Source organism: Eubalaena glacialis, chromosome 1 (assembly GCF_028564815.1).
Source record: "Eubalaena glacialis isolate mEubGla1 chromosome 1, mEubGla1.1.hap2.+ XY, whole genome shotgun sequence".
NCBI classification, from domain to species: domain Eukaryota; kingdom Metazoa; phylum Chordata; class Mammalia; order Artiodactyla; family Balaenidae; genus Eubalaena; species Eubalaena glacialis.
Window position 1 is genome coordinate 93775373 of NC_083716.1, and position 22260 is coordinate 93797632.

At 73.3% G+C, this 22260-nt stretch overlaps 11 non-coding genes and 9 pseudogenes across 11 annotated transcripts; all 20 read right to left on the bottom strand.

Moving 5' to 3' along the window:
• Positions 1-686: 686 nt before the first annotated feature.
• LOC133078076 (5S ribosomal RNA) lies at positions 687-805 on the bottom strand (annotated as a pseudogene).
• A 910-nt stretch (positions 806-1715) lies between these two features.
• Positions 1716-1834, bottom strand: LOC133103356 (5S ribosomal RNA). Its single transcript, XR_009703269.1, has one exon. It is a non-coding gene; the product is annotated as a 5S ribosomal RNA (ribosomal RNA).
• Positions 1835-2743: 909 nt separating this feature from the next.
• Positions 2744-2862, bottom strand: LOC133078084 (5S ribosomal RNA; annotated as a pseudogene).
• A 908-nt stretch (positions 2863-3770) lies between these two features.
• LOC133078088 (5S ribosomal RNA) lies at positions 3771-3889 on the bottom strand (annotated as a pseudogene).
• Positions 3890-4835: 946 nt separating this feature from the next.
• LOC133103362 (5S ribosomal RNA) lies at positions 4836-4954 on the bottom strand. Its single transcript, XR_009703271.1, has one exon. It is a non-coding gene; the product is annotated as a 5S ribosomal RNA (ribosomal RNA).
• A 918-nt stretch (positions 4955-5872) lies between these two features.
• On the bottom strand, positions 5873-5991 carry LOC133103368 (5S ribosomal RNA). The gene has a single exon (XR_009703273.1). It is a non-coding gene; the product is annotated as a 5S ribosomal RNA (ribosomal RNA).
• A 909-nt stretch (positions 5992-6900) lies between these two features.
• On the bottom strand, positions 6901-7019 carry LOC133078094 (5S ribosomal RNA; annotated as a pseudogene).
• Positions 7020-7965: 946 nt separating this feature from the next.
• Positions 7966-8084, bottom strand: LOC133103374 (5S ribosomal RNA). Its single transcript, XR_009703274.1, has one exon. It is a non-coding gene; the product is annotated as a 5S ribosomal RNA (ribosomal RNA).
• A 918-nt stretch (positions 8085-9002) lies between these two features.
• On the bottom strand, positions 9003-9121 carry LOC133103378 (5S ribosomal RNA). Its single transcript, XR_009703275.1, has one exon. It is a non-coding gene; the product is annotated as a 5S ribosomal RNA (ribosomal RNA).
• Positions 9122-10028: 907 nt separating this feature from the next.
• LOC133078100 (5S ribosomal RNA) lies at positions 10029-10147 on the bottom strand (annotated as a pseudogene).
• A 910-nt stretch (positions 10148-11057) lies between these two features.
• Positions 11058-11176, bottom strand: LOC133103385 (5S ribosomal RNA). Its single transcript, XR_009703276.1, has one exon. It is a non-coding gene; the product is annotated as a 5S ribosomal RNA (ribosomal RNA).
• A 910-nt stretch (positions 11177-12086) lies between these two features.
• On the bottom strand, positions 12087-12205 carry LOC133078104 (5S ribosomal RNA; annotated as a pseudogene).
• Positions 12206-13151: 946 nt separating this feature from the next.
• On the bottom strand, positions 13152-13270 carry LOC133103391 (5S ribosomal RNA). Its single transcript, XR_009703277.1, has one exon. It is a non-coding gene; the product is annotated as a 5S ribosomal RNA (ribosomal RNA).
• A 918-nt stretch (positions 13271-14188) lies between these two features.
• On the bottom strand, positions 14189-14307 carry LOC133103399 (5S ribosomal RNA). The gene has a single exon (XR_009703278.1). It is a non-coding gene; the product is annotated as a 5S ribosomal RNA (ribosomal RNA).
• A 908-nt stretch (positions 14308-15215) lies between these two features.
• On the bottom strand, positions 15216-15334 carry LOC133074773 (5S ribosomal RNA; annotated as a pseudogene).
• Positions 15335-16244: 910 nt separating this feature from the next.
• On the bottom strand, positions 16245-16363 carry LOC133103405 (5S ribosomal RNA). The gene has a single exon (XR_009703279.1). It is a non-coding gene; the product is annotated as a 5S ribosomal RNA (ribosomal RNA).
• A 910-nt stretch (positions 16364-17273) lies between these two features.
• LOC133078109 (5S ribosomal RNA) lies at positions 17274-17392 on the bottom strand (annotated as a pseudogene).
• Positions 17393-18300: 908 nt separating this feature from the next.
• LOC133078114 (5S ribosomal RNA) lies at positions 18301-18419 on the bottom strand (annotated as a pseudogene).
• A 946-nt stretch (positions 18420-19365) lies between these two features.
• LOC133103418 (5S ribosomal RNA) lies at positions 19366-19484 on the bottom strand. Its single transcript, XR_009703282.1, has one exon. It is a non-coding gene; the product is annotated as a 5S ribosomal RNA (ribosomal RNA).
• Positions 19485-20402: 918 nt separating this feature from the next.
• On the bottom strand, positions 20403-20521 carry LOC133104542 (5S ribosomal RNA). The gene has a single exon (XR_009703608.1). It is a non-coding gene; the product is annotated as a 5S ribosomal RNA (ribosomal RNA).
• Between the last annotated feature and the right edge of the window lie 1739 nt (positions 20522-22260).

Below are 22260 nucleotides of genomic sequence, written 5' to 3' on the forward strand. Positions count from 1 at the left end.
CCCGCTCGACGCTCACAGGGACGCGGCCCCGGAGGCTTCAGGGCCCGGCGGCCGCGGGTCCCTTGGGCATCCCCCCCTGCCCGCCCACGCGGAGTTAGGCGCAGCCCGGCCACGGCCGGGCCGGCCCTCCGGCCGGGCAGCAGCTGGCCCGAAGCCACTGGGAGCCACCATGGAGTGGGCACGGCCCCTTAGCCCCAGCAAGGCCCCCCCTTGCCGCCACGCCGCCCGCCGAGCACAGGACCCCAGCCCTGGTGGACGGCAGGCCCGGGAAGCGGCCCCGGCCCCCGCCCCCGCTCCCGCCCCCGGCCGTGGCGAAACGGCGGAGGGGGGGCTTTTTCCGGAGGGAGCTGTGGAGAGACACACGGGCAGACAGGGGGCTGCGGCGCGGCTGGGCTCCGGTGGGGGCGGCCAAGTGCAGGTCGAGGGCTTCGTGGGCCGCACGGACGGTACCCCGGCCTGCGGCGGAGTCTGGGTCCGGGCCAGCCACCACGGGAGCGGCTGGGGTGGCGGCTGCCTTCCAGGGCCGCATTCTGGCCGCATGTCCAGCCAGCTCGGCGGGGAGCGATCCCTCCGGCGCGCTGTGTTGGGAGGGACGTGAGGAGGTGAGGCCTGCAGCGGTGCTCAGCGGGGCGGAGGCGGCCTCGGCCGCGGGCCACTAAATGTCAAGGCGGAGCGGGAGGCAAAAAAGCCTACAGCACTCGGTATTCCCATGTGGTCTCCCATCCAGGTACGAAACAGGCCAGACCCTGATTAGCTTCCGAGATCAGACGAGGTGTGGTGCGTTCAGGGAGGTGTGGCCGTAGAATGCAGCGGGGGCCACGGTGTGCCTCTTGAGGCTTAGCTTCGCTGGTGCTGGCGACTTACCGCCAGCCCGGCAGCCAACCCTCTCCGGCGCGGCCCTGCCGTCCGCCCAGGCAAGCGACAGGAGGCCTCGAGGGCCCGGGGGTGGTGGAGTTGTGGGCGACTTCGCAGCTCAGGTCAGGCGGGACCCTCCAGGCCTGTAGGCGCTTGGCCCTCCGCCCCAGAGCCGCTCAACCCTCACAGGACTTGGCCCCGGAGACTTAAGGGCCTGTGGCCCTCGGTCCCTTGTGCATTCCCCACCCTGTCAATCCACACAGTGCTAGGCGCAGCCCAGCCACGGCCTGGCCGGCCCGCCTGCCCAACGGCAGTTGGCCCGAAGCCACTGGGAGCCACCATTGAGCCGGCACGGCCCCTTAGACACAGCAACGCCACCCTTGCCCCCACGCCAACTGCCGAGCAAAGTTCCCGGCGCCTGGTGTCTAGCCAGCCCAGCGAACCGGTCCCAGCCCACGACCCCGCTCCCACTCTCGGCCGTGGCGAAGTGGCAAAGGGTGGGCTTTTTCCGGAGGGAGCTGTGGAGAGACACACGGGCAGACAGGGGGCTGCGGCGCGGCTGGGCTCCGGTGGGGGCGGCCAAGTGCAGGTCGAGGGCTTCGTGGGCCGCACGGACGGCACCCCGGCCTGCGGCGGAGTCTGGGTCCGGGCCAGCCACCACGGGAGCGGCTGGGGTGGCGGCTGCCTTCCAGGGCCGCCTTCTGGCCGCCTGGCCGGCCAGGCCGGCGCGGAGCGCCCCCTCTGGCGCGCTGTGGTGGGAGGGGCCGGAGGAGGTGGGGCCTGCAGCGCTGCCCGGCGGGGGCGGGGGCGGGGGCGGAGGCGGCGGGCGACTAAAGGAGAAGGCGGAGCGGGAGGCAAAAAGCCTACAGCACCCGGTATTCCCAGGCGGTCTCCCATCCAAGTACTAACCAGGCCCGACCCTGCTTAGCTTCCGAGATCAGACGAGATCGGGCGCGTTCAGGGTGGTATGGCCGTAGACGCAGGAGGGGCCCGCGCGGTGCATCTTGAGGCCCAGCTTCGCTGGCGCCTGCGCCTTACCGCCATGCCGGCGGCCAGCCCTCTCCGGCAGGGCCCTGCCGCCCGCCCAGGCAGGCGACAGGAGGCCTCGGGGACCCGGGGGTGGCGGAGTGGTGGGCCACCTCGCAGCCCAGGGCGGGCGGGACGCTCCAGGCCCGTCGGCGCTTGGCGCCCCGCCGCAGATCCCGCTCGACGCTCACAGGGACGCGGCCCCGGAGGCTTCAGGGCCCGGCGGCCGCGGTCCCTTGGGCATCCCCCCCTGCCCGCCCACGCGGAGTTAGGCGCAGCCCGGCCACGGCCGGGCCGGCCCTCCGGCCGGGCAGCAGCTGGCCCGAAGCCACTGGGAGCCACCATGGAGTGGGCACGGCCCCTTAGCCCCAGCAAGGCCCCCCCTTGCCCCCACGCCGCCCGCCGAGCACAGGACCCCGGCCCTGGTGGACGGCAGGCCCGGAGAAGCGGCCCCGGCCCCCGCCCCCGCTCCCGCCCCCGGCCGTGGCGAAACGGCGGAGGGGGGGCTTTTTCCGGAGGGAGCTGTGGAGAGACACACGGGCAGACAGGGGGCTGCGGCGCGGCTGGGCTCCGGTGGGGGCGGCCAAGTGCAGGTCGAGGGCCTCGCGGGCCGCACGGACGGCACCCCGGCCTGCGGCGGAGTCTGGGTCCGGGCCAGCCACCACGGGAGCGGCTGGGGTGGCGGCTGCCTTCCAGGGCCGCATTCTGGCCGCATGTCCAGCCAGCTCGGCGGGGAGCGATCCCTCCGGCGCGCTGTGTTGGGAGGGACGTGAGGAGGTGAGGCCTGCAGCGGTGCTCAGCGGGGGCGGAGGCGGCCTCGGCCGCGGGCCACTAAATGTCAAGGCGGAGCGGGAGGCAAAAAAGCCTACAGCACTCGGTATTCCCATGTGGTCTCCCATCCAGGTACGAAACAGGCCAGACCCTGATTAGCTTCCGAGATCAGACGAGGTGTGGTGCGTTCAGGGAGGTGTGGCCGTAGAATGCAGCGGGGGCCACGGTGTGCCTCTTGAGGCTTAGCTTCGCTGGTGCTGGCGACTTACCGCCAGCCCGGCAGCCAACCCTCTCCGGCGCGGCCCTGCCGTCCGCCCAGGCAAGCGACAGGAGGCCTCGAGGGCCCGGGGGTGGTGGAGTTGTGGGCGACTTCGCAGCTCAGGTCAGGCGGGACCCTCCAGGCCTGTAGGCGCTTGGCCCTCCGCCCCAGAGCCACTCAACGCTCACAGGACTTGGCCCCGGAGGCTTAAGGGCCTGTGGCCCTCGGTCCCTTGTGCATTCCCCACCCTGTCAATCCACACAGTGCTAGGCGCAGCCCAGCCACGGCCTGGCCGGCGCGCCTGCCCAACGGCAGTTGGCCCGAAGCCACTGGGAGCCACCATTGAGCCGGCACGGCCCCTTAGACACAGCAACGCCACCCTTGCCCCCACGCCAACTGCCGAGCAAAGTTCCCGGCGCCTGGTGTCTAGCCAGCCCAGCGAACCGGTCCCAGCCCACGACCCCGCTCCCACTCTCGGCCGTGGCGAAGTGGCAAAGGGTGGGCTTTTTCCGGAGGGAGCTGTGGAGAGACACACGGGCAGACAGGGGGCTGCGGCGCGGCTGGGCTCCGGTGGGGGCGGCCAAGTGCAGGTCGAGGGCTTCGTGGGCCGCACGGACGGCACCCCGGCCTGCGGCGGAGTCTGGGTCCGGGCCAGCCACCACGGGAGCGGCTGGGGTGGCGGCTGCCTTCCAGGGCCGCATTCTGGCCGCATGTCCAGCCAGCTCGGCGGGGAGCGATCCCTCCGGCGCGCTGTGTTGGGAGGGACGTGAGGAGGTGAGGCCTGCAGCGGTGCTCAGCGGGGGCGGAGGCGGCCTCGGCCGCGGGCCACTAAATGTCAAGGCAGAGCGGGAGGCAAAAAAGCCTACAGCACTCGGTATTCCCATGTGGTCTCCCATCCAGGTACGAAACAGGCCAGACCCTGATTAGCTTCCGAGATCAGACGAGGTGTGGTGCGTTCAGGGAGGTGTGGCCGTAGAATGCAGCGGGGGCCACGGTGTGCCTCTTGAGGCTTAGCTTCGCTGGTGCTGGCGACTTACCGCCAGCCCGGCAGCCAACCCTCTCCGGCGAGGCCCTGCCGTCCGCCCAGGCAAGCGACAGGAGGCCTCGAGGGCCCGGGGGTGGTGGAGTTGTGGGCGACTTCGCAGCTCAGGTCAGGCGGGACCCTCCAGGCCTGTAGGCGCTTGGCCCTCCGCCCCAGAGCCGCTCAACGCTCACAGGACTTGGCCCCGGAGGCTTAAGGGCCTGTGGCCCTCGGTCCCTTGTGCATTCCCCACCCTGTCAATCCACACAGTGCTAGGCGCAGCCCAGCCACGGCCTGGCCGGCCCGCCTGCCCAACGGCAGTTGGCCCGAAGCCACTGGGAGCCACCATTGAGCCGGCACGGCCCCTTAGACACAGCAACGCCACCCTTGCCCCCACGCCAACTGCCGAGCAAAGTTCCCGGCGCCTGGTGTCTAGCCAGCCCAGCGAACCGGTCCCAGCCCACGACCCCGCTCCCACTCTCGGCCGTGGCGAAGTGGCAAAGGGTGGGCTTTTTCCGGAGGGAGCTGTGGAGAGACACACGGGCAGACAGGGGGCTGCGGCGCGGCTGGGCTCCGGTGGGGGCGGCCAAGTGCAGGTCGAGGGCTTCGTGGGCCGCACGGACGGCACCCCGGCCTGCGGCGGAGTCTGGGTCCGGGCCAGCCACCACGGGAGCGGCTGGGGTGGCGGCTGCCTTCCAGGGCCGCCTTCTGGCCGCCTGGCCGGCCAGGCCGGCGCGGAGCGCCCCCTCTGGCGCGCTGTGGTGGGAGGGGCCGGAGGAGGTGGGGCCTGCAGCGCTGCCCGGCGGGGGCGGGGGCGGGGGCGGAGGCAGCGGCCTCGGCCTCGGCCTCGGCCTCGGCCTAGGCCGCGGGCGACTAAAGGAGAAGGCGGAGCGGGAGGCAAAAAGCCTACAGCACCCGGTATTCCCAGGCGGTCTCCCATCCAAGTACTAACCAGGCCCGACCCTGCTTAGCTTCCGAGATCAGACGAGATCGGGCGCGTTCAGGGTGGTATGGCCGTAGACGTTAAGAGGGGCCCGCGGAGTGCCTCTTGAGGCCCAGCTTCGCTGGCGCTTGCGCCTCCCCGCCAGCCCGGCGGCCAGCCCGCCCCGGCAGGGCCCCGCCGCCCGCCCAGGCAGGGCAACGGCGGCCTCGGGTACCAGGGGGGTGGCGGAGGGTTCGGCGACCTCCCAGCCCAGGGCGGGCGGGACCCACCAAACCGTTCGGCGCTTGGCGCCCCGCCCCAGATCCCGCACGTCGCTCACAGGGACGTGGCCCCGGAGGCTTCAGGGCCCGGGGCCCGCGGTCCCTTGGGCCTCCCCTCTGCCCGCCCACGCGGCGCTAGGCGCAGCCCAGCCGCAGCCCGGGCCGGCCCTCCTGCCCGACGGCAGTCGGCCCTTAACCCACTGGGAGCCACCATTGAGTCGGCACGGCCCCTTAGCCCCAGCAAGGCCACCCTTGCCCCCACGCCACCCGCCGAGCACAGGACCCGGCGCCTTGTGGCCGGCCGGCCCGGAGCACCGGCCCCGGCCCCCGCCCCCGCTCCCGCCCCCGGCCGTGGCGAAACGGCGGAGGGGGGGCTTTTTCCGGAGGGAGCTGTGGAGAGACACACCGGCAGATAGGTGGCTGCGCCGGGGCTGGGCGCTGGTGGGGGCGGCCAGGTGCAGGTCAAGGGGCTCGCGGGCCGCACGGCCGGCACCCGGGCCTGAGGCGGAGTCTGGGTTCAGGCCAGCCACCCCGGGAGCGGCTGGGATGCGGCTGCCTTCCAGGGCCGCCTTCTGGCCGCCTGGCCGGCCAGGCAGGCGGAGAGCGCCCCCTCTGGCGCGCTGTGGTGGGAGGGGCCGGAGGAGGTGGGGCCTGCAGCGGTGCCCGGCGGGGGCGGGGGCGGGGGCGGGGGCGGAGGCGGCGGGCGACTAAAGGAGAAGGCGGAGCGGGAGGCAAAAAGCCTACAGCACCCGGTATTCCCAGGCGGTCTCCCATCCAAGTACTAACCAGGCCCGACCCTGCTTAGCTTCCGAGATCAGACGAGATCGGGCGCGTTCAGGGTGGTATGGCCGTAGACGCAGGAGGGGCCCGCGCGGTGCCTCTTGAGGCCCAGCTTCGCTGGCGCCTGCGCCTTACCGCCATGCCGGCGGCCAGCCCTCTCCGGCAGGGCCCTGCCGCCCGCCCAGGCAGGCGACAGGAGGCCTCGGGGACCCGGGGGTGGCGGAGTGGTGGGCCACCTCGCAGCCCAGGGCGGGCGGGACGCTCCAGGCCCGTCGGCGCTTGGCGCCCCGCCGCAGATCCCGCTCGACGCTCACAGGGACGCGGCCCCGGAGGCTTCAGGGCCCGGCGGCCGCGGTCCCTTGGGCATCCCCCCCTGCCCGCCCACGCGGAGTTAGGCGCAGCCCGGCCACGGCCGGGCCGGCCCTCCGGCCGGGCAGCAGCTGGCCCGAAGCCACTGGGAGCCACCATGGAGTGGGCACGGCCCCTTAGCCCCAGCAAGGCCCCCCCTTGCCCCCACGCCGCCCGCCGAGCACAGGACCCCGGCCCTGGTGGACGGCAGGCCCGGAGAAGCGGCCCCGGCCCCCGCCCCCGCTCCCGCCCCCGGCCGTGGCGAAACGGCGGAGGGGGGGCTTTTTCCGGAGGGAGCTGTGGAGAGACACACGGGCAGACAGGGGGCTGCGGCGCGGCTGGGCTCCGGTGGGGGCGGCCAAGTGCAGGTCGAGGGCCTCGTGGGCCGCACGGACGGTACCCCGGCCTGCGGCGGAGTCTGGGTCCGGGCCAGCCACCACGGGAGCGGCTGGGGTGGCGGCTGCCTTCCAGGGCCGCATTCTGGCCGCATGTCCAGCCAGCTCGGCGGGGAGCGATCCCTCCGGCGCGCTGTGTTGGGAGGGACGTGAGGAGGTGAGGCCTGCAGCGGTGCTCAGCGGGGGCGGAGGCGGCCTCGGCCGCGGGCCACTAAATGTCAAGGCAGAGCGGGAGGCAAAAAAGCCTACAGCACTCGGTATTCCCATGTGGTCTCCCATCCAGGTACGAAACAGGCCAGACCCTGATTAGCTTCCGAGATCAGACGAGGTGTGGTGCGTTCAGGGAGGTGTGGCCGTAGAATGCAGCGGGGGCCACGGTGTGCCTCTTGAGGCTTAGCTTCGCTGGTGCTGGCGACTTACCGCCAGCCCGGCAGCCAACCCTCTCCGGCGCGGCCCTGCCGTCCGCCCAGGCAAGCGACAGGAGGCCTCGAGGGCCCGGGGGTGGTGGAGTTGTGGGCGACTTCGCAGCTCAGGTCAGGCGGGACCCTCCAGGCCTGTAGGCGCTTGGCCCTCCGCCCCAGAGCCGCTCAACGCTCACAGGACTTGGCCCCGGAGGCTTAAGGGCCTGTGGCCCTCGGTCCCTTGTGCATTCCCCACCCTGTCAATCCACACAGTGCTAGGCGCAGCCCAGCCACGGCCTGGCCGGCCCGCCTGCCCAACGGCAGTTGGCCCGAAGCCACTGGGAGCCACCATTGAGCCGGCACGGCCCCTTAGACACAGCAACGCCACCCTTGCCCCCACGCCAACTGCCGAGCAAAGTTCCCGGCGCCTGGTGTCTAGCCAGCCCAGCGAACCGGTCCCAGCCCACGACCCCGCTCCCACTCTCGGCCGTGGCGAAGTGGCAAAGGGTGGGCTTTTTCCGGAGGGAGCTGTGGAGAGACACACGGGCAGACAGGGGGCTGCGGCGCGGCTGGGCTCCGGTGGGGGCGGCCAAGTGCAGGTCGAGGGCTTCGTGGGCCGCACGGACGGCACCCCGGCCTGCGGCGGAGTCTGGGTCCGGGCCAGCCACCACGGGAGCGGCTGGGGTGGCGGCTGCCTTCCAGGGCCGCCTTCTGGCCGCCTGGCCGGCCAGGCCGGCGCGGAGCGCCCCCTCTGGCGCGCTGTGGTGGGAGGGGCCGGAGGAGGTGGGGCCTGCAGCGCTGCCCGGCGGGGGCGGGGGCGGGGGCGGAGGCAGCGGCCTCGGCCTCGGCCTCGGCCTCGGCCTAGGCCGCGGGCGACTAAAGGAGAAGGCGGAGCGGGAGGCAAAAAGCCTACAGCACCCGGTATTCCCAGGCGGTCTCCCATCCAAGTACTAACCAGGCCCGACCCTGCTTAGCTTCCGAGATCAGACGAGATCGGGCGCGTTCAGGGTGGTATGGCCGTAGACGTTAAGAGGGGCCCGCGGAGTGCCTCTTGAGGCCCAGCTTCGCTGGCGCTTGCGCCTCCCCGCCAGCCCGGCGGCCAGCCCGCCCCGGCAGGGCCCCGCCGCCCGCCCAGGCAGGGCAACGGCGGCCTCGGGTACCAGGGGGGTGGCGGAGGGTTCGGCGACCTCCCAGCCCAGGGCGGGCGGGACCCACCAAACCGTTCGGCGCTTGGCGCCCCGCCCCAGATCCCGCACGTCGCTCACAGGGACGTGGCCCCGGAGGCTTCAGGGCCCGGGGCCCGCGGTCCCTTGGGCCTCCCCTCTGCCCGCCCACGCGGCGCTAGGCGCAGCCCAGCCGCAGCCCGGGCCGGCCCTCCTGCCCGACGGCAGTCGGCCCTTAACCCACTGGGAGCCACCATTGAGTCGGCACGGCCCCTTAGCCCCAGCAAGGCCACCCTTGCCCCCACGCCACCCGCCGAGCACAGGACCCGGCGCCTTGTGGCCGGCCGGCCCGGAGCACCGGCCCCGGCCCCCGCCCCCGCTCCCGCCCCCGGCCGTGGCGAAACGGCGGAGGGGGGGCTTTTTCCGGAGGGAGCTGTGGAGAGACACACCGGCAGATAGGTGGCTGCGCCGGGGCTGGGCGCTGGTGGGGGCGGCCAGGTGCAGGTCAAGGGGCTCGCGGGCCGCACGGCCGGCACCCGGGCCTGAGGCGGAGTCTGGGTTCAGGCCAGCCACCCCGGGAGCGGCTGGGATGCGGCTGCCTTCCAGGGCCGCCTTCTGGCCGCCTGGCCGGCCAGGCAGGCGGAGAGCGCCCCCTCTGGCGCGCTGTGGTGGGAGGGGCCGGAGGAGGTGGGGCCTGCAGCGGTGCCCGGCGGGGGCGGGGGCGGGGGCGGGGGCGGAGGCGGCGGGCGACTAAAGGAGAAGGCGGAGCGGGAGGCAAAAAGCCTACAGCACCCGGTATTCCCAGGCGGTCTCCCATCCAAGTACTAACCAGGCCCGACCCTGCTTAGCTTCCGAGATCAGACGAGATCGGGCGCGTTCAGGGTGGTATGGCCGTAGACGCAGGAGGGGCCCGCGCGGTGCCTCTTGAGGCCCAGCTTCGCTGGCGCCTGCGCCTTACCGCCATGCCGGCGGCCAGCCCTCTCCGGCAGGGCCCTGCCGCCCGCCCAGGCAGGCGACAGGAGGCCTCGGGGACCCGGGGGTGGCGGAGTGGTGGGCCACCTCGCAGCCCAGGGCGGGCGGGACGCTCCAGGCCCGTCGGCGCTTGGCGCCCCGCCGCAGATCCCGCTCGACGCTCACAGGGACGCGGCCCCGGAGGCTTCAGGGCCCGGCGGCCGCGGTCCCTTGGGCATCCCCCCCTGCCCGCCCACGCGGAGTTAGGCGCAGCCCGGCCACGGCCGGGCCGGCCCTCCGGCCGGGCAGCAGCTGGCCCGAAGCCACTGGGAGCCACCATGGTGTGGGCACGGCCCCTTAGCCCCAGCAAGGCCCCCCCTTGCCCCCACGCCGCCCGCCGAGCACAGGACCCCAGCCCTGGTGGACGGCAGGCCCGGGAAGCGGCCCCGGCCCCCGCCCCCGCTCCCGCCCCCGGCCGTGGCGAAACGGCGGAGGGGGGGCTTTTTCCGGAGGGAGCTGTGGAGAGACACACGGGCAGACAGGGGGCTGCGGCGCGGCTGGGCTCCGGTGGGGGCGGCCAAGTGCAGGTCGAGGGCTTCGTGGGCCGCACGGACGGTACCCCGGCCTGCAGCGGAGTCTGGGTCCGGGCCAGCCACCACGGGAGCGGCTGGGGTGGCGGCTGCCTTCCAGGGCCGCATTCTGGCCGCATGTCCAGCCGGCTCGGCGGGGAGCGATCCCTCCGGCGCGCTGTGTTGGGAGGGACGTGAGGAGGTGAGGCCTGCAGCGGTGCTCAGCGGGGCGGAGGCGGCCTCGGCCGCGGGCCACTAAATGTCAAGGCGGAGCGGGAGGCAAAAAAGCCTACAGCACTCGGTATTCCCATGTGGTCTCCCATCCAGGTACGAAACAGGCCAGACCCTGATTAGCTTCCGAGATCAGACGAGGTGTGGTGCGTTCAGGGAGGTGTGGCCGTAGAATGCAGCGGGGGCCACGGTGTGCCTCTTGAGGCTTAGCTTCGCTGGTGCTGGCGACTTACCGCCAGCCCGGCAGCCAACCCTCTCCGGCGCGGCCCTGCCGTCCGCCCAGGCAAGCGACAGGAGGCCTCGAGGGCCCGGGGGTGGTGGAGTTGTGGGCGACTTCGCAGCTCAGGTCAGGCGGGACCCTCCAGGCCTGTAGGCGCTTGGCCCTCCGCCCCAGAGCCGCTCAACCCTCACAGGACTTGGCCCCGGAGACTTAAGGGCCTGTGGCCCTCGGTCCCTTGTGCATTCCCCACCCTGTCAATCCACACAGTGCTAGGCGCAGCCCAGCCACGGCCTGGCCGGCCCGCCTGCCCAACGGCAGTTGGCCCGAAGCCACTGGGAGCCACCATTGAGCCGGCACGGCCCCTTAGACACAGCAACGCCACCCTTGCCCCCACGCCAACTGCCGAGCAAAGTTCCCGGCGCCTGGTGTCTAGCCAGCCCAGCGAACCGGTCCCAGCCCACGACCCCGCTCCCACTCTCGGCCGTGGCGAAGTGGCAAAGGGTGGGCTTTTTCCGGAGGGAGCTGTGGAGAGACACACGGGCAGACAGGGGGCTGCGGCGCGGCTGGGCTCCGGTGGGGGCGGCCAAGTGCAGGTCGAGGGCTTCGTGGGCCGCACGGACGGCACCCCGGCCTGCGGCGGAGTCTGGGTCCGGGCCAGCCACCACGGGAGCGGCTGGGGTGGCGGCTGCCTTCCAGGGCCGCCTTCTGGCCGCCTGGCCGGCCAGGCCGGCGCGGAGCGCCCCCTCTGGCGCGCTGTGGTGGGAGGGGCCGGAGGAGGTGGGGCCTGCAGCGCTGCCCGGCGGGGGCCGGGGCGGGGGCGGAGGCGGCGGGCGACTAAAGGAGAAGGCGGAGCGGGAGGCAAAAAGCCTACAGCACCCGGTATTCCCAGGCGGTCTCCCATCCAAGTACTAACCAGGCCCGACCCTGCTTAGCTTCCGAGATCAGACGAGATCGGGCGCGTTCAGGGTGGTATGGCCGTAGACGCAGGAGGGGCCCGCGCGGTGCCTCTTGAGGCCCCAGCTTCGCTGGCGCCTGCGCCTTACCGCCATGCCGGCGGCCAGCCCTCTCCCGCAGGGCCCTGCCGCCCGCCCAGGCAGGCGACAGGAGGCCTCGGGGACCCGGGGGTGGCGGAGTGGTGGGCCACCTCGCAGCCCAGGGCGGGCGGGACGCTCCAGGCCCGTCGGCGCTTGGCGCCCCGCCGCAGATCCCGCTCGACGCTCACAGGGACGCGGCCCCGGAGGCTTCAGGGCCCGGCGGCCGCGGTCCCTTGGGCATCCCCCCCTGCCCGCCCACGCGGAGTTAGGCGCAGCCCGGCCACGGCCGGGCCGGCCCTCCGGCCGGGCAGCAGCTGGCCCGAAGCCACTGGGAGCCACCATGGAGTGGGCACGGCCCCTTAGCCCCAGCAAGGCCCCCCCTTGCCCCCACGCCGCCCGCCGAGCACAGGACCCCGGCCCTGGTGGACGGCAGGCCCGGAGAAGCGGCCCCGGCCCCCGCCCCCGCTCCCGCCCCCGGCCGTGGCGAAACGGCGGAGGGGGGGCTTTTTCCGGAGGGAGCTGTGGAGAGACACACGGGCAGACAGGGGGCTGCGGCGCGGCTGGGCTCCGGTGGGGGCGGCCAAGTGCAGGTCGAGGGCCTCGCGGGCCGCACGGACGGCACCCCGGCCTGCGGCGGAGTCTGGGTCCGGGCCAGCCACCACGGGAGCGGCTGGGGTGGCGGCTGCCTTCCAGGGCCGCATTCTGGCCGCATGTCCAGCCAGCTCGGCGGGGAGCGATCCCTCCGGCGCGCTGTGTTGGGAGGGACGTGAGGAGGTGAGGCCTGCAGCGGTGCTCAGCGGGGGCGGAGGCGGCCTCGGCCGCGGGCCACTAAATGTCAAGGCGGAGCGGGAGGCAAAAAAGCCTACAGCACTCGGTATTCCCATGTGGTCTCCCATCCAGGTACGAAACAGGCCAGACCCTGATTAGCTTCCGAGATCAGACGAGGTGTGGTGCGTTCAGGGAGGTGTGGCCGTAGAATGCAGCGGGGGCCACGGTGTGCCTCTTGAGGCTTAGCTTCGCTGGTGCTGGCGACTTACCGCCAGCCCGGCAGCCAACCCTCTCCGGCGCGGCCCTGCCGTCCGCCCAGGCAAGCGACAGGAGGCCTCGAGGGCCCGGGGGTGGTGGAGTTGTGGGCGACTTCGCAGCTCAGGTCAGGCGGGACCCTCCAGGCCTGTAGGCGCTTGGCCCTCCGCCCCAGAGCCGCTCAACGCTCACAGGACTTGGCCCCGGAGGCTTAAGGGCCTGTGGCCCTCGGTCCCTTGTGCATTCCCCACCCTGTCAATCCACACAGTGCTAGGCGCAGCCCAGCCACGGCCTGGCCGGCCCGCCTGCCCAACGGCAGTTGGCCCGAAGCCACTGGGAGCCACCATTGAGCCGGCACGGCCCCTTAGACACAGCAACGCCACCCTTGCCCCCACGCCAACTGCCGAGCAAAGTTCCCGGCGCCTGGTGTCTAGCCAGCCCAGCGAACCGGTCCCAGCCCACGACCCCGCTCCCACTCTCGGCCGTGGCGAAGTGGCAAAGGGTGGGCTTTTTCCGGAGGGAGCTGTGGAGAGACACACGGGCAGACAGGGGGCTGCGGCGTGGCTGGGCTCCGGTGGGGGCGGCCAAGTGCAGGTCGAGGGCTTCGTGGGCCGCACGGACGGCACCCCGGCCTGCGGCGGAGTCTGGGTCCGGGCCAGCCACCACGGGAGCGGCTGGGGTGGCGGCTGCCTTCCAGGGCCGCCTTCTGGCCGCCTGGCCGGCCAGGCCGGCGCGGAGCGCCCCCTCTGGCGCGCTGTGGTGGGAGGGGCCGGAGGAGGTGGGGCCTGCAGCGCTGCCCGGCGGGGGCGGGGGCGGGGGCGGAGGCAGCGGCCTCGGCCTCGGCCTCGGCCTCGGCCTAGGCCGCGGGCGACTAAAGGAGAAGGCGGAGCGGGAGGCAAAAAGCCTACAGCACCCGGTATTCCCAGGCGGTCTCCCATCCAAGTACTAACCAGGCCCGACCCTGCTTAGCTTCCGAGATCAGACGAGATCGGGCGCGTTCAGGGTGGTATGGCCGTAGACGTTAAGAGGGGCCCGCGGAGTGCCTCTTGAGGCCCAGCTTCGCTGGCGCTTGCGCCTCCCCGCCAGCCCGGCGGCCAGCCCGCCCCGGCAGGGCCCCGCCGCCCGCCCAGGCAGGGCAACGGCGGCCTCGGGTACCAGGGGGGTGGCGGAGGGTTCGGCGACCTCCCAGCCCAGGGCGGGCGGGACCCACCAAACCGTTCGGCGCTTGGCGCCCCGCCCCAGATCCCGCACGTCGCTCACAGGGACGTGGCCCCGGAGGCTTCAGGGCCCGGGGCCCGCGGTCCCTTGGGCCTCCCCTCTGCCCGCCCACGCGGCGCTAGGCGCAGCCCAGCCGCAGCCCGGGCCGGCCCTCCTGCCCGACGGCAGTCGGCCCTTAACCCACTGGGAGCCACCATTGAGTCGGCACGGCCCCTTAGCCCCAGCAAGGCCACCCTTGCCCCCACGCCACCCGCCGAGCACAGGACCCGGCGCCTTGTGGCCGGCCGGCCCGGAGCACCGGCCCCGGCCCCCGCCCCCGCTCCCGCCCCCGGCCGTGGCGAAACGGCGGAGGGGGGGCTTTTTCCGGAGGGAGCTGTGGAGAGACACACCGGCAGATAGGTGGCTGCGCCGGGGCTGGGCGCTGGTGGGGGCGGCCAGGTGCAGGTCAAGGGGCTCGCGGGCCGCACGGCCGGCACCCGGGCCTGAGGCGGAGTCTGGGTTCAGGCCAGCCACCCCGGGAGCGGCTGGGATGCGGCTGCCTTCCAGGGCCGCCTTCTGGCCGCCTGGCCGGCCAGGCAGGCGGAGAGCGCCCCCTCTGGCGCGCTGTGGTGGGAGGGGCCGGAGGAGGTGGGGCCTGCAGCGGTGCCCGGCGGGGGCGGGGGCGGGGGCGGGGGCGGAGGCGGCGGGCGACTAAAGGAGAAGGCGGAGCGGGAGGCAAAAAGCCTACAGCACCCGGTATTCCCAGGCGGTCTCCCATCCAAGTACTAACCAGGCCCGACCCTGCTTAGCTTCCGAGATCAGACGAGATCGGGCGCGTTCAGGGTGGTATGGCCGTAGACGCAGGAGGGGCCCGCGCGGTGCCTCTTGAGGCCCAGCTTCGCTGGCGCCTGCGCCTTACCGCCATGCCGGCGGCCAGCCCTCTCCGGCAGGGCCCTGCCGCCCGCCCAGGCAGGCGACAGGAGGCCTCGGGGACCCGGGGGTGGCGGAGTGGTGGGCCACCTCGCAGCCCAGGGCGGGCGGGACGCTCCAGGCCCGTCGGCGCTTGGCGCCCCGCCGCAGATCCCGCTCGACGCTCACAGGGACGCGGCCCCGGAGGCTTCAGGGCCCGGCGGCCGCGGTCCCTTGGGCATCCCCCCCTGCCCGCCCACGCGGAGTTAGGCGCAGCCCGGCCACGGCCGGGCCGGCCCTCCGGCCGGGCAGCAGCTGGCCCGAAGCCACTGGGAGCCACCATGGAGTGGGCACGGCCCCTTAGCCCCAGCAAGGCCCCCCCTTGCCCCCACGCCGCCCGCCGAGCACAGGACCCCGGCCCTGGTGGACGGCAGGCCCGGAGAAGCGGCCCCGGCCCCCGCCCCCGCTCCCGCCCCCGGCCGTGGCGAAACGGCGGAGGGGGGGCTTTTTCCGGAGGGAGCTGTGGAGAGACACACGGGCAGACAGGGGGCTGCGGCGCGGCTGGGCTCCGGTGGGGGCGGCCAAGTGCAGGTCGAGGGCTTCGTGGGCCGCACGGACGGTACCCCGGCCTGCGGCGGAGTCTGGGTCCGGGCCAGCCACCACGGGAGCGGCTGGGGTGGCGGCTGCCTTCCAGGGCCGCATTCTGGCCGCATGTCCAGCCAGCTCGGCGGGGAGCGATCCCTCCGGCGCGCTGTGTTGGGAGGGACGTGAGGAGGTGAGGCCTGCAGCGATGCTCAGCGGGGCGGAGGCGGCCTCGGCCGCGGGCCACTAAATGTCAAGGCGGAGCGGGAGGCAAAAAAGCCTACAGCACTCGGTATTCCCATGTGGTCTCCCATCCAGGTACAAAACAGGCCAGACCCTGATTAGCTTCCGAGATCAGACGAGGTGTGGTGCGTTCAGGGAGGTGTGGCCGTAGAATGCAGCGGGGGCCACGGTGTGCCTCTTGAGGCTTAGCTTCGCTGGTGCTGGCGACTTACCGCCAGCCCGGCAGCCAACCCTCTCCGGCGCGGCCCTGCCGTCCGCCCAGGCAAGCGACAGGAGGCCTCGAGGGCCCGGGGGTGGTGGAGTTGTGGGCGACTTCGCAGCTCAGGTCAGGCGGGACCCTCCAGGCCTGTAGGCGCTTGGCCCTCCACCCCAGAGCCGCTCAACGCTCACAGGACTTGGCCCCGGAGGCTTAAGGGCCTGTGGCCCTCGGTCCCTTGTGCATTCCCCACCCTGTCAATCCACACAGTGCTAGGCGCAGCCCAGCCACGGCCTGGCCGGCCCGCCTGCCCAACGGCAGTTGGCCCGAAGCCACTGGGAGCCACCATTGAGCCGGCACGGCCCCTTAGACACAGCAACGCCACCCTTACCCCCACGCCAACTGCCGAGCAAAGTTCCCGGCGCCTGGTGTCTAGACAGCCCAGCGAACCGGTCCCAGCCCACGACCCCGCTCCCACTCTCGGCCGTGGCGAAGTGGCAAAGGGTGGGCTTTTTCCGGAGGGAGCTGTGGAGAGACACACGGGCAGACAGGGGGCTGCGGCGCGGCTGGGCTCCGGTGGGGGCGGCCAAGTGCAGGTCGAGGGCTTCGTGGGCCGCACGGACGGCACCCCGGCCTGCGGCGGAGTCTGGGTCCGGGCCAGCCACCACGGGAGCGGCTGGGGTGGCGGCTGCCTTCCAGGGCCGCCTTCTGGCCGCCTGGCCGGCCAGGCCGGCGCGGAGCGCCCCCTCTGGCGCGCTGTGGTGGGAGGGGCCGGAGGAGGTGGGGCCTGCAGCGCTGCCCGGCGGGGGCCGGGGCGGGGGCGGAGGCGGCGGGCGACTAAAGGAGAAGGCGGAGCGGGAGGCAAAAAGCCTACAGCACCCGGTATTCCCAGGCGGTCTCCCATCCAAGTACTAACCAGGCCCGACCCTGCTTAGCTTCCGAGATCAGACGAGATCGGGCGCGTTCAGGGTGGTATGGCCGTAGACGCAGGAGGGGCCCGCGCGGTACCTCTTGAGGCCCAGCTTCGCTGGCGCCTGCGCCTTACCGCCATGCCGGCGGCCAGCCCTCTCCGGCAGGGCCCTGCCGCCCGCCCAGGCAGGCGACAGGAGGCCTCGGGGACCCGGGGGTGGCGGAGTGGTGGGCCACCTCGCAGCCCAGGGCGGGCGGGACGCTCCAGGCCCGTCGGCGCTTGGCGCCCCGCCGCAGATCCCGCTCGACGCTCACAGGGACGCGGCCCCGGAGGCTTCAGGGCCCGGCGGCCGCGGTCCCTTGGGCATCCCCCCCTGCCCGCCCACGCGGAGTTAGGCGCAGCCCGGCCACGGCCGGGCCGGCCCTCCGGCCGGGCAGCAGCTGGCCCGAAGCCACTGGGAGCCACCATGGAGTGGGCACGGCCCCTTAGCCCCAGCAAGGCCCCCCCTTGCCCCCACGCCGCCCGCCGAGCACAGGACCCCGGCCCTGGTGGCCGGCAGGCCCGGAGAAGCGGCCCCGGCCCCCGCCCCCGCTCCCGCCCCCGGCCGTGGCGAAACGGCGGAGGGGGGGGCTTTTTCCGGAGGGAGCTGTGGAGAGACACACGGGCAGACAGGGGGCTGCGGCGCGGCTGGGCTCCGGTGGGGGCGGCCAAGTGCAGGTCGAGGGCCTCGCGGGCCGCACGGACGGCACCCCGGCCTGCGGCGGAGTCTGGGTCCGGGCCAGCCACCACGGGAGCGGCTGGGGTGGCGGCTGCCTTCCAGGGCCGCATTCTGGCCGCATGTCCAGCCAGCTCGGCGGGGAGCGATCCCTCCGGCGCGCTGTGTTGGGAGGGACGTGAGGAGGTGAGGCCTGCAGCGGTGCTCAGCGGGGGCGGAGGCGGCCTCGGCCGCGGGCCACTAAATGTCAAGGCGGAGCGGGAGGCAAAAAAGCCTACAGCACTCGGTATTCCCATGTGGTCTCCCATCCAGGTACGAAACAGGCCAGACCCTGATTAGCTTCCGAGATCAGACGAGGTGTGGTGCGTTCAGGGAGGTGTGGCCGTAGAATGCAGCGGGGGCCACGGTGTGCCTCTTGAGGCTTAGCTTCGCTGGTGCTGGCGACTTACCGCCAGCCCGGCAGCCAACCCTCTCCGGCGCGGCCCTGCCGTCCGCCCAGGCAAGCGACAGGAGGCCTCGAGGGCCCGGGGGTGGTGGAGTTGTGGGCGACTTCGCAGCTCAGGTCAGGCGGGACCCTCCAGGCCTGTAGGCGCTTGGCCCTCCGCCCCAGAGCCGCTCAACGCTCACAGGACTTGGCCCCGGAGGCTTAAGGGCCTGTGGCCCTCGGTCCCTTGTGCATTCCCCACCCTGTCAATCCACACAGTGCTAGGCGCAGCCCAGCCACGGCCTGGCCGGCCCGCCTGCCCAACGGCAGTTGGCCCGAAGCCACTGGGAGCCACCATTGAGCCGGCACGGCCCCTTAGACACAGCAACGCCACCCTTGCCCCCACGCCAACTGCCGAGCAAAGTTCCCGGCGCCTGGTGTCTAGCCAGCCCAGCGAACCGGTCCCAGCCCACGACCCCGCTCCAACTCTCGGCCGTGGCGAAGTGGCAAAGGGTGGGCTTTTTCCGGAGGGAGCTGTGGAGAGACACACGGGCAGACAGGGGGCTGCGGCGCGGCTGGGCTCCGGTGGGGGCGGCCAAGTGCAGGTCGAGGGCTTCGTGGGCCGCACGGACGGCACCCCGGCCTGCGGCGGAGTCTGGGTCCGGGCCAGCCACCACGGGAGCGGCTGGGGTGGCGGCTGCCTTCCAGGGCCGCATTCTGGCCACATGTCCAGCCAGCTCGGCAGGGAGCGATCCCTCCGGCGCGCTGTGTTGGGAGGGACGTGAGGAGGTGAGGCCTGCAGCGGTGCTCAGCGGGGGCGGAGGCGGCCTCGGCCGCGGGCCACTAAATGTCAAGGCGGAGCGGGAGGCAAAAAAGCCTACAGCACTCGGTATTCCCATGTGGTCTCCCATCCAGGTACGAAACAGGCCAGACCCTGATTAGCTTCCGAGATCAGACGAGGTGTGGTGCGTTCAGGGAGGTGTGGCCGTAGAATGCAGCGGGGGCCACGGTGTGCCTCTTGAGGCTTAGCTTCGCTGGTGCTGGCGACTTACCGCCAGCCCGGCAGCCAACCCTCTCCGGCGCGGCCCTGCCGTCCGCCCAGGCAAGCGACAGGAGGCCTCGAGGGCCCGGGGGTGGTGGAGTTGTGGGCGACTTCGCAGCTCAGGTCAGGCGGGACCCTCCAGGCCTGTAGGCGCTTGGCCCTCCGCCCCAGAGCCGCTCAACGCTCACAGGACTTGGCCCCGGAGGCTTAAGGGCCTGTGGCCCTCGGTCCCTTGTGCATTCCCCACCCTGTCAATCCACACAGTGCTAGGCGCAGCCCAGCCACGGCCTGGCCGGCCCGCCTGCCCAACGGCAGTTGGCCCGAAGCCACTGGGAGCCACCATTGAGCCGGCACGGCCCCTTAGACACAGCAACGCCACCCTTGCCCCCACGCCAACTGCCGAGCAAAGTTCCCGGCGCCTGGTGTCTAGCCAGCCCAGCGAACCGGTCCCAGCCCACGACCCCGCTCCCACTCTCGGCCGTGGCGAAGTGGCAAAGGGTGGGCTTTTTCCGGAGGGAGCTGTGGAGAGACACACGGGCAGACAGGGGGCTGCGGCGCGGCTGGGCTCCGGTGGGGGCGGCCAAGTGCAGGTCGAGGGCTTCGTGGGCCGCACGGACGGCACCCCGGCCTGCGGCGGAGTCTGGGTCCGGGCCAGCCACCACGGGAGCGGCTGGGGTGGCGGCTGCCTTCCAGGGCCGCCTTCTGGCCGCCTGGCCGGCCAGGCCGGCGCGGAGCGCCCCCTCTGGCGCGCTGTGGTGGGAGGGGCCGGAGGAGGTGGGGCCTGCAGCGCTGCCCGGCGGGGGCGGGGGCGGGGGCGGAGGCAGCGGCCTCGGCCTCGGCCTCGGCCTCGGCCTAGGCCGCGGGCAACTAAAGGAGAAGGCGGAGCGGGAGGCAAAAAGCCTACAGCACCCGGTATTCCCAGGCGGTCTCCCATCCAAGTACTAACCAGGCCCGACCCTGCTTAGCTTCCGAGATCAGACGAGATCGGGCGCGTTCAGGGTGGTATGGCCGTAGACGTTAAGAGGGGCCCGCGGAGTGCCTCTTGAGGCCCAGCTTCGCTGGCGCTTGCGCCTCCCCGCCAGCCCGGCGGCCAGCCCGCCCCGGCAGGGCCCCGCCGCCCGCCCAGGCAGGGCAACGGCGGCCTCGGGTACCAGGGGGGTGGCGGAGGGTTCGGCGACCTCCCAGCCCAGGGCGGGCGGGACCCACCAAACCGTTCGGCGCTTGACGCCCCGCCCCAGATCCCGCACGTCGCTCACAGGGACGTGGCCCCGGAGGCTTCAGGGCCCGGGGCCCGCGGTCCCTTGGGCCTCCCCTCTGCCCGCCCACGCGGCGCTAGGCGCAGCCCAGCCGCAGCCCGGGCCGGCCCTCCTGCCCGACGGCAGTCGGCCCTTAACCCACTGGGAGCCACCATTGAGTCGGCACGGCCCCTTAGCCCCAGCAAGGCCACCCTTGCCCCCACGCCACCCGCCGAGCACAGGACCCGGCGCCTTGTGGCCGGCCGGCCCGGAGCACCGGCCCCGGCCCCCGCCCCCGCTCCCGCCCCCGGCCGTGGCGAAACGGCGGAGGGGGGGCTTTTTCCGGAGGGAGCTGTGGAGAGACACACCGGCAGATAGGTGGCTGCGCCGGGGCTGGGCGCTGGTGGGGGCGGCCAGGTGCAGGTCAAGGGGCTCGCGGGCCGCACGGCCGGCACCCGGGCCTGAGGCGGAGTCTGGGTTCAGGCCAGCCACCCCGGGAGCGGCTGGGATGCGGCTGCCTTCCAGGGCCGCCTTCTGGCCGCCTGGCCGGCCAGGCAGGCGGAGAGCGCCCCCTCTGGCGCGCTGTGGTGGGAGGGGCCGGAGGAGGTGGGGCCTGCAGCGGTGCCCGGCGGGGGCGGGGGCGGGGGCGGGGGCGGAGGCGGCGGGCGACTAAAGGAGAAGGCGGAGCGGGAGGCAAAAAGCCTACAGCACCCGGTATTCCCAGGCGGTCTCCCATCCAAGTACTAACCATGCCCGACCCTGCTTAGCTTCCGAGATCAGACGAGATCGGGCGCGTTCAGGGTGGTATGGCCGTAGACGCAGGAGGGGCCCGCGCGGTACCTCTTGAGGCCCAGCTTCGCTGGCGCCTGCGCCTTACCGCCATGCCGGCGGCCAGCCCTCTCCGGCAGGGCCCTGCCGCCCGCCCAGGCAGGCGACAGGAGGCCTCGGGGACCCGGGGGTGGCGGAGTGGTGGGCCACCTCGCAGCCCAGGGCGGGCGGGACGCTCTAGGCCCGTCGGCGCTTGGCGCCCCGCCGCAGATCCCGCTCGACGCTCACAGGGACGCGGCCCCGGAGGCTTCAGGGCCCGGCGGCCGCGGTCCCTCGGGCATCCCCCCCTGCCCGCCCACGCGGAGTTAGGCGCAGCCCGGCCACGGCCGGGCCGGCCCTCCGGCCGGGCAGCAGCTGGCCCGAAGCCACTGGGAGCCACCATGGAGTGGGCACGGCCCCTTAGCCCCAGCAAGGCCCCCCCTTGCCCCCACGCCGCCCGCCGAGCACAGGACCCCGGCCCTGGTGGCCGGCAGGCCCGGAGAAGCGGCCCCGGCCCCCGCCCCCGCTCCCGCCCCCGGTCGTGGCGAAACGGCGGAGGGGGGGGCTTTTTCCGGAGGGAGCTGTGGAGAGACACACGGGCAGACAGGGGGCTGCGGCGCGGCTGGGCTGCGGTGGGGGCGGCCAAGTGCAGGTCGAGGGCCTCGCGGGCCGCACGGACGGCACCCCGGCCTGCGGCGGAGTCTGGGTCCGGGCCAGCCACCACGGGAGCGGCTGGGGTGGCGGCTGCCTTCCAGGGCCGCATTCTGGCCGCATGTCCAGCCAGCTCGTCGGGGAGCGATCCCTCCGGCGCGCTGTGTTGGGAGGGACGTGAGGAGGTGAGGCCTGCAGCGGTGCTCAGCGGGGGCGGAGGCGGCCTCGGCCGCGGGCCACTAAATGTCAAGGCGGAGCGGGAGGCAAAAAAGCCTACAGCACTCGGTATTCCCATGTGGTCTCCCATCCAGGTACGAAACAGGCCAGACCCTGATTAGCTTCCGAGATCAGACGAGGTGTGGTGCGTTCACGGAGGTGTGGCCGTAGAATGCAGCGGGGGCCACGGTGTGCCTCTTGAGGCTTAGCTTCGCTGGTGCTGGCGACTTACCGCCAGCCCGGCAGCCAACCCTCTCCGGCGCGGCCCTGCCGTCCGCCCAGGCAAGCGACAGGAGGCCTCGAGGGCCCGGGGGTGGTGGAGTTGTGGGCGACTTCGCAGCTCAGGTCAGGCGGGACCCTCCAGGCCTGTAGGCGCTTGGCCCTCCACCCCAGAGCCGCTCAACGCTCACAGGACTTGGCCCCGGAGGCTTAAGGGCCTGTGGCCCTCGGTCCCTTGTGCATTCCCCACCCTGTCAATCCACACAGTGCTAGGCGCAGCCCAGCCACGGCCTGGCCGGCCCGCCTGCCCAACGGCAGTTGGCCCGAAGCCACTGGGAGCCACCATTGAGCCGGCACGGCCCCTTAGACACAGCAACGCCAACCTTGCCCCCACGCCAACTGCCGAGCAAAGTTCCCGGCGCCTGGTGTCTAGCCAGCCCAGCGAACCGGTCCCAGCCCACGACCCCGCTCCCACTCTCGGCCGTGGCGAAGTGGCAAAGGGTGGGCTTTTTCCGGAGGGAGCTGTGGAGAGACACACGGGCAGACAGGGGGCTGCGGCGTGGCTGGGCTCCGGTGGGGGCGGCCAAGTGCAGGTCGAGGGCTTCGTGGGCCGCACGGACGGCACCCCGGCCTGCGGCGGAGTCTGGGTCCGGGCCAGCCACCA